The sequence below is a fragment of the Vespa velutina genome, chromosome 22 (genome assembly GCF_912470025.1).
Source record: "Vespa velutina chromosome 22, iVesVel2.1, whole genome shotgun sequence".
In the NCBI taxonomy this organism is placed as follows: domain Eukaryota; kingdom Metazoa; phylum Arthropoda; class Insecta; order Hymenoptera; family Vespidae; genus Vespa; species Vespa velutina.
This window is the reverse complement of record NC_062209.1, coordinates 2,162,054-2,179,553: the sequence shown is the minus strand read 5'-3', so window position 1 is coordinate 2,179,553 and position 17,500 is coordinate 2,162,054. Positions and strand designations below refer to the sequence as shown.

The window sequence follows — 17,500 nt, the reverse complement described above, 5'->3', positions numbered from 1 at the left end:
AAGGAAAAAAAAGAAAGAAAAAGAGAGAGAGAGAGAGAGAGAGAGAGAGAGAGAGAGAGAGAGAGAGAACGATGTTGATGAGCGTGCTACGAATGGCTGCGGCACGATTTGTCGCGTGCCTCGCGTTCGGAGGCACCTGTCCTCGAAAAAGAAAAAAGAAAAAAACCGAAAAACAAAACGAAACAAAATTAAAAAAAAAAAAAAAAAGAAAAAAGAAACAAAAATAAGGAAAAGAAAAAAAGTTAACCGTTAAACGGTGCACCGGTAACCAACACTCAAAAATTGTTCTCCTGTGGCCTCGGCTCGTTTATTTCGATAAGCCGATCAACCAACCAACCAACCAACCAACCAATCGTTCGATCGATCGATCGATCGATTGAACGGTCGATCGAATACCGATTTCAACCTTCGTAACAGAAAAAGAGATAGATATAGGAATATATATATATATAGATAAAAATATCATTTAGATAAAGAAATTCGAACTCGTTTGAAGAAGCAACACTCTGAAACGTTATTAACTATGGTCAACCATGGATTATTTCGTTGTACAGCTGTCTGAATCTTCGTCGCGTCGGTCGTTTATCGTTCGTTAGCTCTTCCCCTCTTTTTCTCTCTCTCTCTCTCTCTCTCTCTCTCTCTCTCTTTCTCTCTTTTTGTTTCTTTCATTTCTCGCAATGACAAAGTGTATACATACATACATACATTCATACATACATATATATAAAATGTATGTGTGTCAATATACATACATATAACGATCCTAGTCAGACATTTTTATATTGGTTTGCGTTCTCTTTCATTTGTTTATCTACTTCATTAAAAACCGATATATTATACATTCCTTTCCTCTTATTTATTATTACCAAAGACGTATAATAATAACTTCGATCTCTTCTTTATCACTCTTCTTCTCTTCTTTATCTCTTTATCTCTCTCCCTCGCTCTCGCTCTCTCTCTCTCTCTCTCTCTCTTTTTTGCCAAGTATCCGACATTAATATCCAATCTTCTATTTCTTTGTAATGCGACGGACTTTAAAGGAAATGCTAATGTAACATCATCATCGTTCTCTTTCGTTCGTTCTCGTAATATCGATTACCTCGCGACTTGATACGATATTATCGTCTCGAGTCGAAAAGGAAGAGTTGAGGTCCTAGCAAGTCTCAAGGAGTAACCTTTTCTTTTTCTTTTTTTTTTTTTTTTTTTTTTTTTTTTTTTTTCATATTAAAGTACCTTCGAAGGTTCACGAAGATATACCTATCTCTCTCTCTCTCTCTCTCTCTCTCTCTCTCTCTCTCTCTCTCTCTCTCTCTCTCTCTCTCTCTCTCTTTATCTCTTTACTTTAATTTTCTCTTCTCTCTTTTTGTCCCATCGTAATTTCTTTACGATATAACGAATAAGAGTAACAAGAAAAAGAGGAGGCAGGAGGAGAAGGAGAAGGAGAAGGAGGAAGAGGAGGAGGAGGAGGAAGAAAAAAAAGGAAAAAAGAGGAGAGAGAGAGAGAGAGAGAGAGAGAAAAAAGTAGAAAAAAAACGATGAAGAAGCGTGACATCTCCATCCGGTCGGTCAATTTTGCTTCCAACGCACAGATAGTATGAAAGAGTATGAGAGAAAGAGAGAGAGAGAGAGAGAGAAAAAAAAAAGAGAGAGAGAGATAAACTCGTCGGCAAAACGCGAGGAACGAGCCTGAATAACGCCGCGGAATAACGGTTTCAAATCGTTACGCTTTCCGAAACCGGTATTAAGAGGTAGAATTCAATAGGGCCATAGAGAATATCCATAGAGAAACCGCTTCGAAAAATTTGCCGCGAAATATTCTCTACTAACATGGTATGGTGTTTCTTCATATATACATACGTATATACATATATATATATGTATGTATGTGTATATATATGTATGTGTGTGTGTGTGTGTATACGTATTCCGTTCTCTCACTCACTCTTGAAGGTTTCTTTTTCTTCCCCTTCCCCCTCCTCCCTCCCCATTGTATCGGACGTAACGTTTGTTACTATTACAATAACGATTAGAATATAATTGGTGTGACTACTCGAGGAAACGGAAAGAGGGATGTAACCAGGGATGTAACGAAAGGGAAACAAACGCGTGTATATCGTATCTTAAAGTCGTCTTTACGTATTTGAGTTCTCTCTCTCTCTCTCTCTCTCTCTCTCTCTCTCTCTCTCTCTCTCTTTATCTCTCTTTCTCTTTTTCTGTCTGTCTGTCTGTCTGTCTTTCTATTTCTCTTCTTGTCTTTCCGTGGCTCAACGATGCAACCGAAATAGAGTTTAACCGGAGGGGTTGGAGGGCGAAGGAGGGAGTCGGGGGAAGAAAAGTGTTTTACGCGACAACCAGCATGGAGAAAGTAAATCCTATATTTAGAACATTCGACTAAGAGATAGAAAGAGAGAGAGAGAGAGAGAGATGTCTATAGTAATGTTAAAAAATTCATGGATAAAGTATAAATTATATTAAATTTAAAAATAAATGTAGAGAGAGAGAAATGAATGAACGAAGGAATGAATGAATGAATGAATGAATGATTGATCGATCGACTGAATGAATGAACGAACGATCGAACGAACGAACGAATGAATGAATTCGAAATTATGTTGCTTATCATATAGAAAAAAAAATATAAAAAAAGTGTATAATTATTGACTAATCGGGATATGAAGCTTTTGAAATTAGAATAATCGAAATATTTATTGGTCGAAAGATTGTGAAAAGAAATAAAGAAAAAAGAGAAATGAAAGAAACGAATGGGAAAGCAAAAAAAAAAAAAAAAAAGAAAAGAAAAAAGAAAAGAAGGAAGGAAGGAAGATGCGCGGATGTGTTTACGTTTAATGAAAGTAAAAAGAAAAGAAAGAGTGATGAACGAGATATAAGTATATATAGTAATAACATATAATAAAAATAAGATATTTATATATATATATATATGTGTGTGTGTGTGTGTATATATATGTGTACTTTCAGATTTGAAAGCAAAAAGGAAACATGATAAGAGAAAGTAAAAGAATATAAGTACATACCATAAAAATAAGAAATATATATATATATATATAAAAAGAGAGAGATAGAGATTGGTTGATTGAACGAACATTTGGAATCGACATGGCCCACGTGCGCGCGTAATTGTCAGGTACGAAGAAGAAACCCGAGAGTCTTTCGACAGGTGTCAATGAACCGGTCCACGAGCTATCCATCGAAGGATATATAAAACATGGACAAGCAAGAGATAGCGAGAAGAAGAAAAAAAGAAAGTATATCGTAAAACAGAGAGAGAGAGAGAGAGAGAGAGAGAGAGAGAGAGAGGGAAATATATATATATATATATATATATATAAAGAGAGAATGAAGATCGTTTGCACCTGCCCGATTACGAGTCCTTACATTATATGGAGATATTGAGCTCGCGATGCTAATTTGCCCGGTTGCACCGTTCGCTCTGTGATTTTTTTATCCCGAAGAAAAAAAAACGTAGACAAAAAAAGAGTGAGATATATATATATATATATCTTTCTCTCTATCTCTCTCTTTCTTTCGAAAGAAATAAAAGAACATGAAAAAGAAAGTTTATCGTCTGGAATAATTTCGAAAGGGAGGAGAATGACGGTGGGGGGAGGGGTTGGGCGGGGGGAGGGGAAGAAGAAGAAGAAGAAAAAAAAAAGAAATTCGAGAGAAGAAGAAGAAGAAGAAGAAGAAAAGATAAAAGACAAAAAATGAAAAGTGAGAGGAGGGACCGAAAGGGGATCGAAAAAGCGAAAGCGTTTATCGATTTTTTAACGTTTCCACCGTTGAAAGGAAAGAAAAAAAAAACAAGTATAAAAAATGACGATGATAATGACGATGATAATGACGAATGATGATGGTGATGATGGTGTAATAATGGTTATGGTAACGTTTGATACAAAATGAATTTGATTTTACAATATGCTATCTGGTCCTGGAATGAAAGTATGAAAAAATTAGGGTGGCATAGGGAAAGTACTGTTGTATGAGAAATGGAAGAGAGGGAAAGAGGGAGGGTTTGGGAGGGTGGTAGTTTGGAATGGGATACCATGAGACAGGAGATGGGGTTGGGTGGGGGGTAGAATTCGGATGGGATGGGATGGAATGGGGTGGGATACGATGCCTTAGTAGCTCCTCGGACATGGGCTACGCTCGCAGAAAAATTGCATCAGCACGGCGCCATTAATCTCCGAACGAGCGGATATTATTTTAATTCCCAAAGTCTCGGTCCGAGTCTCTTCCGAGAAATGCCGTCCTTTGTCCATGGGGCCGGCTGCGCTACCCCGAAAAGAAAACTGACCGAGTGATTTAATCTAGGAACGAACGAACGAACGAACGAACGAACGAACGAACGAAAACGAACGAACGAACGAACACCGCGAACCCAAATTCTCTCTATCTTTATATCTATATCTATATCTAACTCTCTCTCTCTCTCTCTTTCTTTATCTATTTATCTATATCTATCTCGTTTTTCCTTTCTCTACTCTTTATTCTTTTTCTTTTTTTCTTTTCTTTCCTGTTTTTTTTTTTTTTCTTTTCTTTCTCTCAATGTTGTTTTCTCTTTTTATCATTCTAGCAAACAAAGTACATATTGGAAGTTCTTTTGAAAAAAGTTGAATAAAATTCAAGTCGTTGAATGAAAATTGAGAAAAAAGAGACAGAGAGAGAGAGAGAGAGAGAGAGAAAGAAAAAGAAAGGGAGAAAGAGAGAGAAGGAAGAAACAAATTATTATTATTATTATTATTATTATTATCATTATTATTATTATTATTATTATTATTATTATTATTATTATTATTATTTTATAATGACCGACAGAAGGTACAAAAGAAAAGTGAAAAAAGGGTGGGTAGTGGGAGGGGGGAGGAGGAGGAGGAGGAGAGGAACGATTTTTGACACTTTCAAATATAATTAAATTAAAGTATAAAGTAATAAAATTGACGTGTCATGAGTATAATAATAATAAATAAATAAATAAATAAATAAATAAATAATGAAAGATTTGAAAGAATAAGAATTAATTAATAGGGATAAAGGATCGATATATAACGACTCTCGATAGAATTTATGGTCGATTGATCGACCGACCAATTTATCTGACGATCGATCGATCGTATATATAGTAACATCCTCATTCTTTCTCTTGAAAGATCGAAACGTTGATTATTACGTACTATGTAGCAGGATCGATAAAAATCGATCGATCCTTCTTTATTTGTCGCGCGATCATGTTACACGGCAATACCGTATCTTCCACCGCCTCGCAAAAGGACAATTTATCGTTGTAATTAATTTCATTTAATCTCACACTTCGATTTCTTTATAGGTGTATACGTATATTGTATATATATATGTGTATGTATGTATTTACGTATACATATATATACTATGAATAATTTACGATGGATCGTATTCACGCGTCCATTCGATCGTACTTTAAACCATCGATCGTTCATACTTTATAATTTTCTTCTCTCTCTCTCTCTCTCTCTCTCTCTTTCTTCCTCTTCATCGCTTTTTTATTAACGATAATATTCGAAAAAAAAAAAAAAAAAAGGAAAACAAAGACTACCATAATTCATTTCCTCTTAGATATTTTACTTAAACGAAATTACGAATCGAACGATCACAATTTACAACGAATCCGAATGATATTTATTAAAGAATTATATTTTTTTTTCTTGTGTTCATAAATATCACGTAACAATTTCACCGATGAAAGAATTATAATAGAAAGATGGGAATAGATCGAGATTATATTTCATTGATGTGTTTGTGTGTGTGTGTGTGTATGTGTGTGTATATATATGTGAAAGAGAGAGAGAAATAGAGAAAAGGAAAGTAAAAAATATCTCATCGATTTGATAATATAATTTAATAAAAAAAAAAAAAAAAAAAAAAAGAAAAGAAAAGAAAAGAATAGAAAAGAGAAAGAGAAAGAGAATAACTGATTGACGTGATAATATTGTAAAAAAGAAGAAAGAGGGAGAAAGAAAAAGAAGATATCTCATTGACAGGAGAGTAAAGTAGCAAAGGAAAAAAAAAAAAATAGAGAGTGAGAGAGAGATAGAGAGAAAGAAAATATCTGAAATATTCTCTCTCAATTTCTGACGTGTGAGAGAATATAATAAAAAGAGAATGAAAGAAAGAAAGAGAGAAGAAAGACAAAAAAAAAAAAAAAAATAAGGAATAGAAAAGAACGGAGAATATCTACGACTATGTGAGATGAGTATATAATAAAAAGAGAAAAGGGAATATTTTCATTGACGTAAAAATATAGTAGAAAGAGGGAGAGAAAAGAAGAAGAAAGAGAGACAGAGAGAGAAAGAGAGAGAGAGAGAGAGTTTCGAATTAACGATACGAGAAATATATACATATCTGATACAAGATATATTTCTAGTTCTATTCTTCATGACTCGTTAAAGGATTAGGGACGTTATAGGTACGCGCCCTCCAGGTGTACCACCGTACCGTAACACACAGTCAAAGTTCTCTCTTACGACCGACAAAGAACGTAACGTCGCGCGGACCGATTCAATTTGAGATCAATAAAACCAAGGACACAAGCTCTCTCTCTCTCTCTCTCTCTCTTTCTTTCTTTCTCTCTCTTTCTTTCTCTCTCTTTCTCTTCGTGCCGTTCCTTGCCGAAAGAGAGATGTTCAGCAGCATTTTTCTGATTCTTTTTTTTTTTTTGTGTGGTTCTTTTTCTTTTTTTTCTTTTCTTTTTTTTTTTTTTTTTTTTTTTTTTTTTCCTATTATTGTTCTCCTTCTTTTTCTTTGTTGTTGTCTCATTTTACTCCTTTTTCGTCTTGTTTTCTCTCCTTTTTTTTTTCTTCTTTCCTTTTTTTTTCTTTTTTTTTTTTTTTTTTTTTTGTTTTGTTATTCGCTTAAATCTTCTCACCCAATTAGAAACTTCGTTCCTAAATTAAAAAATTTACTATTAATTCTTAATAATAATTCGCTAGTAATAATTGATTATTCATAATTAAATTCGACGAATTCCATGGTGAAAGTGAAGACGAGAGGAAAAAAGTAAAGAGAAGGAAAAATAAAAAAAAAAAAAAAGAGAAGAAAAACGATTAACACATATAGAAATGATTAGATTTAATTTAATTATTAAACGTAGCTTCCGATAATTCCTTGATTATCTAATTTTTATTGTTCTATGAGATTTAATCTTGAAAGTATAAAAGGACTAAACAATTCTTATATCTCTAATAGTACAATACATACATATATATATATATATATATATATATATGCATGTGTGTATGTATATGAGAATAACTATAAGACATATCGTAAAAATTAATTTTCTAAATCGATCTAATCTAACATGCCCAATCATTTTAATTATTCAAAATATATTAATTATTTAAATATATACTTAATTAATTATACAAATCGACGAAACAATTCTCATTTCTAATATAACATAATATACGTATGAATATAAAAGGAATATAAATGTTAAAATATAAATGGACAGAGAGAGAGAGAGAGAGAGAGAGAGAGAAATGAATAAACGCGACTTATAGGAGAACTTACAGGAATTTAGAAGAGAAAGAAATAAATAAAAAAAAAAAAAAAAAAAAAAAAATAAAAAAAAAAGAAGAAGAAGAAAAAAGAAAAGGAAGAAGGAATGAAAAAGAAAAAGAAAAAGAAAAAGAAGAAGGTAGCCGTGAATCGTGAATTCGCGCGCGTTTGGCGCGCTTACTGCGGATTCTCTCGCTCACAAGTCAGGACCTATCTTAACGTGCGTGGGCCCGTTCGCCGCTTCATTCGGCAAACTAACCTACCCGTCTAAGTAATCCATTGTACTCTTCGTTCTCTCTTTGTGTGGCCGCTCTCTCACGCTGAGAAGAGTTCGGCGGAAGGGAAGAAACGTGTACGAACGAACGAACGAACGAACGAACGAACGAACGAACGAACGAAAGAACGTACGAAAGAACGAATGAACGCGAAAGAGTGAGAACGAAACGGAGAGAGAGAGAGAGAGAGAGAGAGAGAGAGAGAGAGGGTGGAGGATGCACGAGGAGCGAGAGAGAGAGAGAGAGTGAGAGAGAGAGGATGGAGGATGCACGAGGACCGAGAGAGAGAGAGAGAGAGAGGGATGTGCAAAAGAAAGATGTATGCCACAAGGCCAAATGAGAACGGAAAGATTTTTGCTTTATTCTTTGCCGCGCGTGAAAAAGTGAAAGAGATAGAGAGAGAGAGAGAGAAAGAGAGAATACGGAGAACCCGACTAACTGCTCCAATTTTATTTTCGCGCCAGGAGAAGATCGATCGATCGATCGATCGATCGTAAATCAAGATATCATTGATCGTTCTTTTCTTCGCAAATTCTTTTTTTTTTTCTTTTCTTTTTCCATCTCGCAATTCTTTCTATCAAATACTTCACGATTTTTTATTTGCTTTCTTTTTTCCTTTTTCCTTTTTTTTTTTTTTTTTCGTTTTTTCTTTCATCTACAATAGTTAATTCCAAAATCACAAATACTTTTCTTTTCCCGATTGCTTACAGTTTTTTCTCTTTTTCTTTCTCTCTCTCTCTCTCTCTCTCTCTATTTTTTCTTTTTCTTCTTTCTCGACGGATCGAGGCGTAACGTTCTTTCTCTTTTTTTTTTTATTCTCAGTTTTCTTCATTTTTCTTTTTCCTTTTTCTTTTTTTTCTTTTTTTTTTCTCTTTTCTTTCGAGCGATCTGAATAAAATTTTGATTGGAAACTCGATCGAATCGAGGATTACGACTCGAAGAAAAAAAGAAAAAAAAATAAAGAATGTAAAATATTCTTTTCCGTGCATACATATATATATATATATATATATTCGTCATTTATATGGAAAGATCGTTTCGAAAGTTTGACTTGAGAAAAGGAAGAGAAGAGAAAGAGAAAAAAAAAAAGAAAGAGAGAGGGAGAGGGAGGGGTGAGGAGGACGAGAGAGAGAAAACGTGTTCGATTAGAATTTAGATACGTCTCTTCGTTCTTGTACGACCCTTGACCCCGTTAATCCTTATATACCCAACCATCTAACTATACGAATAGGCGTACTTTCAATACGATCTATCCTTTATCTTTCTCTCCTTCTTCTTTTTTTTTTTTTTCTTTTTTATTTTTTTTTTTCGTTCTTCGTTCTCGAATAACGTGAGTCACGATACTTATGGACGCGAGAAGGAGACGCGAGGAGGAGAAGGATTTCCGTGGGACCACTATAAGGCCCCAACGAGTTGTAACCCAATAGTAATTTATGTACCTAGTCGTGGCAACCGCCGTGTCCAAGGCATCGGCATTCAGCATCGGCCTGGAATGCGCAACAGGAACCTGTTCTCATTCCCATTCCCATTCTAGCTGAGCGCTACCCAAATATTTCATTACTTCCCCGTGGAGCTAGTGTTCTCTCTCTCTCTCTCTCTCTTTCTCCCCCTCTCTCTTTCTCTCTTTCTCTCTCTCTCTCTCTCTCACACTCTTTCTGTCTATCTCTGTCTTTCTGGTATTACGCACACGCATACAGAGGATTTGTACACAGGGTGAACCCTAAAGGTTCTACTCTACCTATACCTCTTTCACCCTCTCTGGTCGCTTACTTTCTCTCCTTCCTTCTCTTCGAGGCTCCCTTTCATCTCGTAGCAGGCTTTCCTCCTTTCCTCCTTTCCCTCTTCCAAAGAGACATATCCGAGTATTATGTCATGGTTGAGGGGGAAAAAAAAAAAGGAGAAAGAAAAAAGAAGAAGAAGAAAAGAAAAGAAAAAGAACGATGATGAAGAGTAAAAGGAAGAAGGAAGAAGGAAGGAAGAGAAAGTTAGTATCGTATGAACGATTAATAAAAACGATAAGGGAGGAAAAAGGAAGAAAAGAAAAGGAAAGGAAAAAGGAATTAATTATCTCATCTCCTTTTTTTTTTCCTTTCTCTCTCTCTCTCTCTCTCACTCTCTCTCTCTTTCTCTCTTTTTCTTTCTTCTTGTCTCGCAAACTAAGCTAAAAGCCTCAAGTTCTAATTTCTCACGGGGGAAATGGAAGATGCTCCGTTAAAAGAACGCTCGTACGCGGCGCTCGTTCTTTCGCAAATCAACTTGTCTCTCTTTCTCTATATAATTATCATACTTTTCCTTCGTCCACTTTTATATGTATGCATAAGTACTTTACTTATCAAACGAGAACGAGATAGACCATGAAAAGTGCTTGTCTCTCCCGTCGACCGGAGTCGAATTAAACGCCGAGTTGCTAATTTCCAGATGGTACTCCTTGTCTCTTCGTTTCTATGCGTGACGTTGCATCGTTCAACGCCGTGAATATTCATTTATTCTATATATATATATATATATATAAAAAAAAAGGGATAATAATGATAATAATAATAGGTAATAGTGATAGTAATAATAAAAGAAAATGAAATAAATAGAAAAGAAAAAAAAATAGAAAGAAAAATGGCATAGAATAAAAAAAGAAACTGACGAGATAGGATTTTATTATTCGATCGAAACTAAATTATATCAAAATGTTTTCAATTCGTTCTCACATCGAGACGAAATTTAATATATTTATATAATTATATAATCTCTATATATCTTTTTTTTTCTATATTATATATTAAAGATTATGTAATATAACTTATGTAATCTCTAATATACCACTTATTATATAAACATCTACACGCATACTATACATATATATATATGTATATATATATATATATATATACGTATGAACGAAAAAGTATATTGATTGAACATAAAAATATATGATTAGTTATTTTCTTTTTTCTCTCTCTCTCTCTCTCTCTCTCTCTCTCTCTCTCTCTCTCTCTCTTTGGAAATTCGTAAAGAGCGTCGAAAGGGAATGCATCGTTTGTCCTACCAAAGACGATTCGAGTTTTCGTGATCTAAGAGGGAAACTTGAAAGAAAGAAAGAAAGAAACATAAGGAGTGTGAGAAAGAGAGAGAGAGAGAGAAAGAGAAAGAGAAAGAACGCGATAGAGACTAGAGAAGGAATATGTATTAGATGTGTGGCACCACTAGCATACCACCACAATCTTAACATCAGCATCACCATCACCATTACCATTACCATTACCATTACCATTACCACTACCACAAAAGCATAACATGGATAGTAGTTCTCTTCTAAGCTTGCTCTTGCTCGGCCGAGGTTTCATCTACCTGGCAGTTTTGCGTGTAGGCAAGAGAGAAGAGAGAAGAAGCAAAGAGAAGGGAGAATGGTAAAGGGAAGGGATTTAGTGGGACCCAATCGAGGAGGAAGGGGATGCCACGGTTAGAGGGTGAGGGAGGAAAGGGAGGGGGAGACCTTGAAAGCTCGCTAGCCGGGTGCCGACTAGTACTGACCCACTATAAAGGCACTTGCCGTCCTCCTCGTTCACCGGGACAATCCGCTATTACCCTCTCCCTCGGGAAAGCCTGCTAACCTACTCTCTACCTACTCTCTTTCTTTCTTCTCTTCTCTCTCTCTCTCTCTCCCCTCCCCTTTCTCTCTCTCTCTCTCTCTCTCTCTTTAGCCTGATCGTACACCGACTTGCCCCGAGGAACGAACCCGCTCTTCCTTCTTCTCCACACATCCCGGCTATGCTTACTTGAAACAGCTTCTCTCTTTCTTTCTTCCCCTTCAACCTCACCCTCCTCCCCCCATTCTCCTTCCCCTTCTTTTGCCTTCTCTCTTTCTCTCTTTTTCCTCAGCAACCCATCCCTCAGCGATCCCCCAACCTCTTCCTTCCTCTCGCACCGTCCTAATACTTACTTACCTACCTACCAACTTACCTACCTACCTACCTACCAACCTACCAACCTTCCCTATCTCGTTTTCACTCCCTCTTTTCTGTCCCCTTCTTCTTCTTCTTCTTCATCTTCTTCTTCTTCTTCTTCTTCTTCTTCTTCTTCTTCTTCTTCTTCTTCTTCTTCTTCTTCTTCTTCTTCTTTACAAATGCACAATCACATCGTTGTATTACTACTACTACTACTACTACTACTACTACTGTTAGTGTTAGTATTATTACTACTACTACTACTGTTAGTATTACTATTAATACTACTACTATTAAAATAATACTACTACTACTACTACTATCACTATTACTATTACTATTATTACTACCAATACTACTATTACTACTACAACTTTCGAGGATCCTATAATCCTTACCACTTCGTCCTCATCATCTCTCTCTCTCTCTCTAGCTTCACTCCCTCGTCTATGTAATCACGTGGATCCCTGTGAGGTTGTATGCGTGTCAGGCTTGCATGAGTTTCTTCGATGCTTAGAAAAAGGATGCAAGAGAGAGAGAGAGAGAGAGAGAGAGAGAGAGAGAGAGAGAGAGAGAGAACCGTATCTCTCTTTCTCTCTCTCTCTCTTTCTTTCTTTTTCTGTCCTGTCTCTTTCTGTCTTTCTCGCTCGCTCACACTCATATATATATGTATGTATATATATACGTATATTCTATCGTATGGTTGTATTCTCGAGAGGGAGTACCACCTAACATAGCAACTGCTGTTTCTGCATTTCTTAGCAGCGCGCCCCATACGAAATGCCAGTATATTTTAGGCATATAACGGGTGTCCCGTTTTGGTATAGGTACAGGCATACTTTTTTAACCGTACGGATCCTCGTGTCTCGCTCTTCCTTATTTCCTTCCTATATTCCTTCCTTTCTTTTACTCTTCTTACTCTTATTATTCTTCGATACTTCTTCGATAATCGAATAAAAAAAAGTGTCTTATTACGGGTTAAGGAAAAGAATTATACGAACCCCTCTTCATCCCCTTTCCACTACTCTCTTTCTTTTTGCAAATTGTATATATATATATATATATATATATATATATATATATATATATATAGAACGAGGTTGAAAGAGAGAGAGAGAGAGAGAGAAAGAGAAGATAAGAGTTCATTAAACTCGTGTTGATGAAATCCATCGCGATATGCGTTCACGGAAGTTAATTAATTCGAACATTAAATTTCGTATGATTAAGAAATTTATGAGCTATCCATTACAATATTTAATAATAATAATAATAATAATAATAATAATAATAATAATAATAATCATTTGTTAATTATAACGTGCAAATAATTTCATAGTATCCCCGTTATATTTCGTTCAATGAAAATTGAAAATTTGTCATAATGTATTATAATTTATTCCTTCTTTTTTATCCTACTTTCTTTTTCCTTTCCTGCCAACGTTTATTCGATTTATTTTTCATTTTTGTCGTATTAAAAAAAAAAAAAAAAAAAAAAAAAAAAATTAAATAATAAACGAATAAAACAAAAGGAGAACAAAACAAAAAGGAAACAAAGCAGAAAATAGTAAAACAAAGAGCATTAATTGCCGATCGAAGAGTCGGTATATATATATATATATATATATATATATATATATATATAATTCATAAAAATTCGAGTATGAATTGTATAAAACAAAAACGAAACAAAAAAAAAAGAAGAAAGAGAAAAAGGAAACGTATAGAAAAAAGAGAAGATCATCGATTACAAATCTTTAAATTGAATAACGATGAATGTGGTAAGATTTATATTAAAAAAAAAAAAAAAAAAAAAAAGAAAGAAAGAAATCGTAATTAAAATGTTCGTTTAAAATATATATATATATTTTAAACAAACAATAAGATAAATTGAATTAGAAAGAAAAGAAAAAAAAAATATATATATATATATATATATATATATTCAACGCAGCTGTCTCTTTCTCTCTCTCTCTCTCTCTCTCTCTCTTTCTCTCGTTCTTTCTACGATTCGTTCCTATCGTTGATAGTTACGTAGCGTGAAACTCCGTGACATAAGGGAGACCCTTCGTTCAGATTAATGTAATAAACGTGAGAATGGGGCAGATATTGCGGAAGTAGCGTAAAACGTGTATGAAATATCTCCGTGTTAGAATAGTTTCGATCTGTGGAGAAAAAGAAAAAGAAAAAGAAGAAGAAGAAGAAGAACAAAAAAAAGAGGAAGAAAAGAGAAAGAAAAAAACACCAATAAAAAGGGAAAACAAAAATAGAGAAGAAAAAAAAAAAGAATAGGGCAACAAAAAAAAGAGGAAGAGTGAGTGAGAAGGAGAGAGACAGAGAGAGAGAGAGAGAGAGAGAGAGAGAGAGAGAGAGTGAGTGAGTGAGAGAGGAGGGGTTCGGACAAATAATAAAGAAAGGACATTGTCGTTTCGTTAGAAACGATAGCGAGCACGTTCAACGCCCTTCCTTTTTATTACAGGGCATTAAATATATATATATATATATATATATATATATATATATATATATATATATATATATATATATATATATACATAGTATCGTTAGATTTAGTCACACTACTACCCTACGAATATCTATGCAACTTGTCGCAAATAGCCGTTCGCATGTATAAGAATACGTGAAACCTGTTTTCTGAAACTCTCAAGTACTACGAGTCCATCCAAGCAACAACCACCACCCAACCAACCAACCAACCAACTAACCAACCAACCAACTAACCATTCAACCATCCAACCATATACGTTCATCCACGAGGAACAACACTTTAGGAAGATTTTATTGTTGCGCGAACTAGGTGGATTCATTTCGAGGGGTTGTACTTGTGACATGTAACATGGCTATAGTAGCCATTTACGATGCTACTTCTTTTTTTCTTTCTCTCTCTTTTTTTTTTTTTTTATTTTATTTTATTTTATTTTATTTTATTTCCTTCTTCTTGGCCCTTTCGCCCTTCTCTCTCTCTCTCTCTCTCTCTTTCTTTCTGTATTTATCTGTCTCTCTTTTTTTCTTTTTTTTAATTATCTATCTCGCTGGTTCTTCTCATAAAACAATTTCTTCTCTCCGATAATCTTCTAATACGTTTCTTGCCTTTGTCATTCGTATTTTTAATTCGTACACGTTTACGTAAAGCATTCTTAAAGCCTAATCCAAAGTACTTTTATTTGTTTTTAATACGATTTTACATACATACCCATGACATTCCATATTCAATGTTCGCGAACATGTACTATCATTCGCCAGACGCTATTTGTAGTTAAAACTCTGAAGAGTATATTTGTTGTGTGTATGCGTGTGTACTAACTAAAAAGAGAGAGAGAGAGAGAGAGAGAGAGAAAAGAGAAGAAGAAGATGATGATGATAAATGATATACCCGGTTTTTTCGAGGATCTTGTACGTACGAGAAAAAAAAAAAGGAAACAAGTAAAAAGAAAAATAACAATAAAAATGAAAAAGCTAAAAAGAAGAAGAAGAAGAAGAAGAAGAAGAAAGCAGCGTGAAAAAGAAAAAAAGAAACACTCACAGCTGTGAAGTTTCGAGATCTTTATCGGTAACCAAAGAAAGCAAAACAGAGAGAGAGAGAGAGAGAGAGAGAGAGAGAGAGAGAGAGAGAGAGAGAGAGAGAGTGAGAGAGAATAAGAAAAAAAAAAAAAAAGAAAAGAAGAAACGGACGGTTCGTCCTTTAACAATTGAACTATCTATTTAATCATCATAGAGTATGAGAGTATTATCAAACAAATAAAAACCGCTTCTTTCCCCTCCCCACTTGAGACATCATCTAAGCTAATTTTCACGAAGGACCACGGGGGCGATAATGTCCTTATGGAATAAAACTTTCCAGCTTGATATTTTCTTCTTCTTCTTCTTCTTCTTCTTCTCCTTTTTTATTCTGCAGCCTCTTCTATTCTTCACGAACGAGTCACTCGAGATTAGAAAGAGATAGAGAGAGAGATAGAGAGAGAGAGAGAGAAATTTTTTTTATATAATGGACCACCTACCGGAACGGTGAGAGTTTGGTCTCTTTGTAACTTGCCATATATATACATATATACATACATATATATATATATATATATGTATATATATTTCTATTCCTGTGAGTAGAAACTAGTATACTACGATATAATATCTACTTGTCTATTCTTTTCTTCTTACGCACCTTCCTCTCTCTCTCTCTCTCTCTCTCTCTCTATCTCACTCTCTCTCTTTATCTATCTATCTATCTATCTATCTCTCTCACTCTGACCAAGTTTTCCGTTGTGATCTTCTTTCCCACAGAATCTTTTTCTCTTTCTCTGATATATGTATATTCTTCGAACTTTACCTTTGACATTGCAATATGTGACGTCACGTACCACTCTCTGTATATAACTTTCGACAAATGCATATGTGCATATATGCATGTATATATGTATGTATGTATGCATGCATGTATGTACGTATGTATGCATGTATTGACTGATTTAATAGATTTCTTTTTCTCCCTAAAAACAAATACTTTCATTAGTTGTTATTTATATATATATATATATATATAAGAAAACATAACCACGTTGTATAAAAAATATCAATGAAATAACTATACCTTAAGATATGAATTTAAGGTTAAAGTATCGAAAGAGATGAAAGTATATTATTGAAAGTATCGGGAAAAAAAAATAAAAGTAAGATCATACTGCATAAAAAATATTAATAAAATATCTACATTGATTTAACGAATTATAAAGAAGAGGACAAAATTTGTCGGATTTAAAGATAAAACAAATGGACACAAAAAAAAAAAAAGAAGATAATTGAAAACGAATATGAAAACGCTTCGAATAATAAAATTTCATAGAAAAGAAAAAAAAAAAAAGAAAACAGAAAAAAAAATACTTATATATAAGAAACCAAATAGAAAAATATCGATCTAGATATTAAACCAGGAAACGATATTATCGCCATCTTTCGTCGAATCGTATATTTCAATCTTTTTTTTTTTTTTTTGGTTATAAAGGCCCAATAAGAATTAATTACTAACATATATATATATATATATATATATATAAATGACCTTTCTAAAAACATTCGTACACTCGTACGTTTGTAGTATTAATCTACAATAAAAAGTATATCTCGTTTTGTTCGATGGATCTTCGTTATTGGTCGTAATGCCGACCAATGAGAATCATTCTCATTAAGATACTCACGAATTACAGTTTTAATTAGACACGATCTGTTAATTTTTCGAACGCGAATATATATATACATAAACGTATCGTGATAATATTACGTACATATATACATTATATTAATACAAAGATACATTGATACGTATTTACATATGTATAGTTTACATAGAAGAAATATTACCAACACTCGTCAAATATTTATCAAAAGTGTTTCTTATATCATCATCATCATCGCCATCATCGCTATCATCGCCATCATCATTATTATTATTATTATTATTATTATTATTATTATTGTTGTTGTTGTTGTTGTTGTTATTGTTGTTGCTGTTGGCAACGGTTCTTTTATATTCTTGGATCTCTGACTGAATTATATTATCACGACCTTGTAGGCCAAAGTCACGGATTATAGATAATACCTAGATACATAAACATTAACCAAATATATAAGTAAGGTAAATAAAAGTATAATATCTCTAAATGATTCACATTCACAGTTGTTAATGTTAAGATCGGTCAAATATCAAAAACGTCGCCTTTAGTC

At 34.0% G+C, this 17,500-nt stretch overlaps 1 protein-coding gene across 4 annotated transcripts in view; it reads left to right on the top strand.

Annotated features, from left to right (window-relative positions):
• LOC124956479 (insulin-like growth factor 2 mRNA-binding protein 2) overlaps positions 1-17,500 on the top strand; it is a 127,211-nt gene that overhangs the window by 7,936 nt on the left and 101,775 nt on the right. The gene's annotated exons all lie outside the window — the stretch shown is intronic.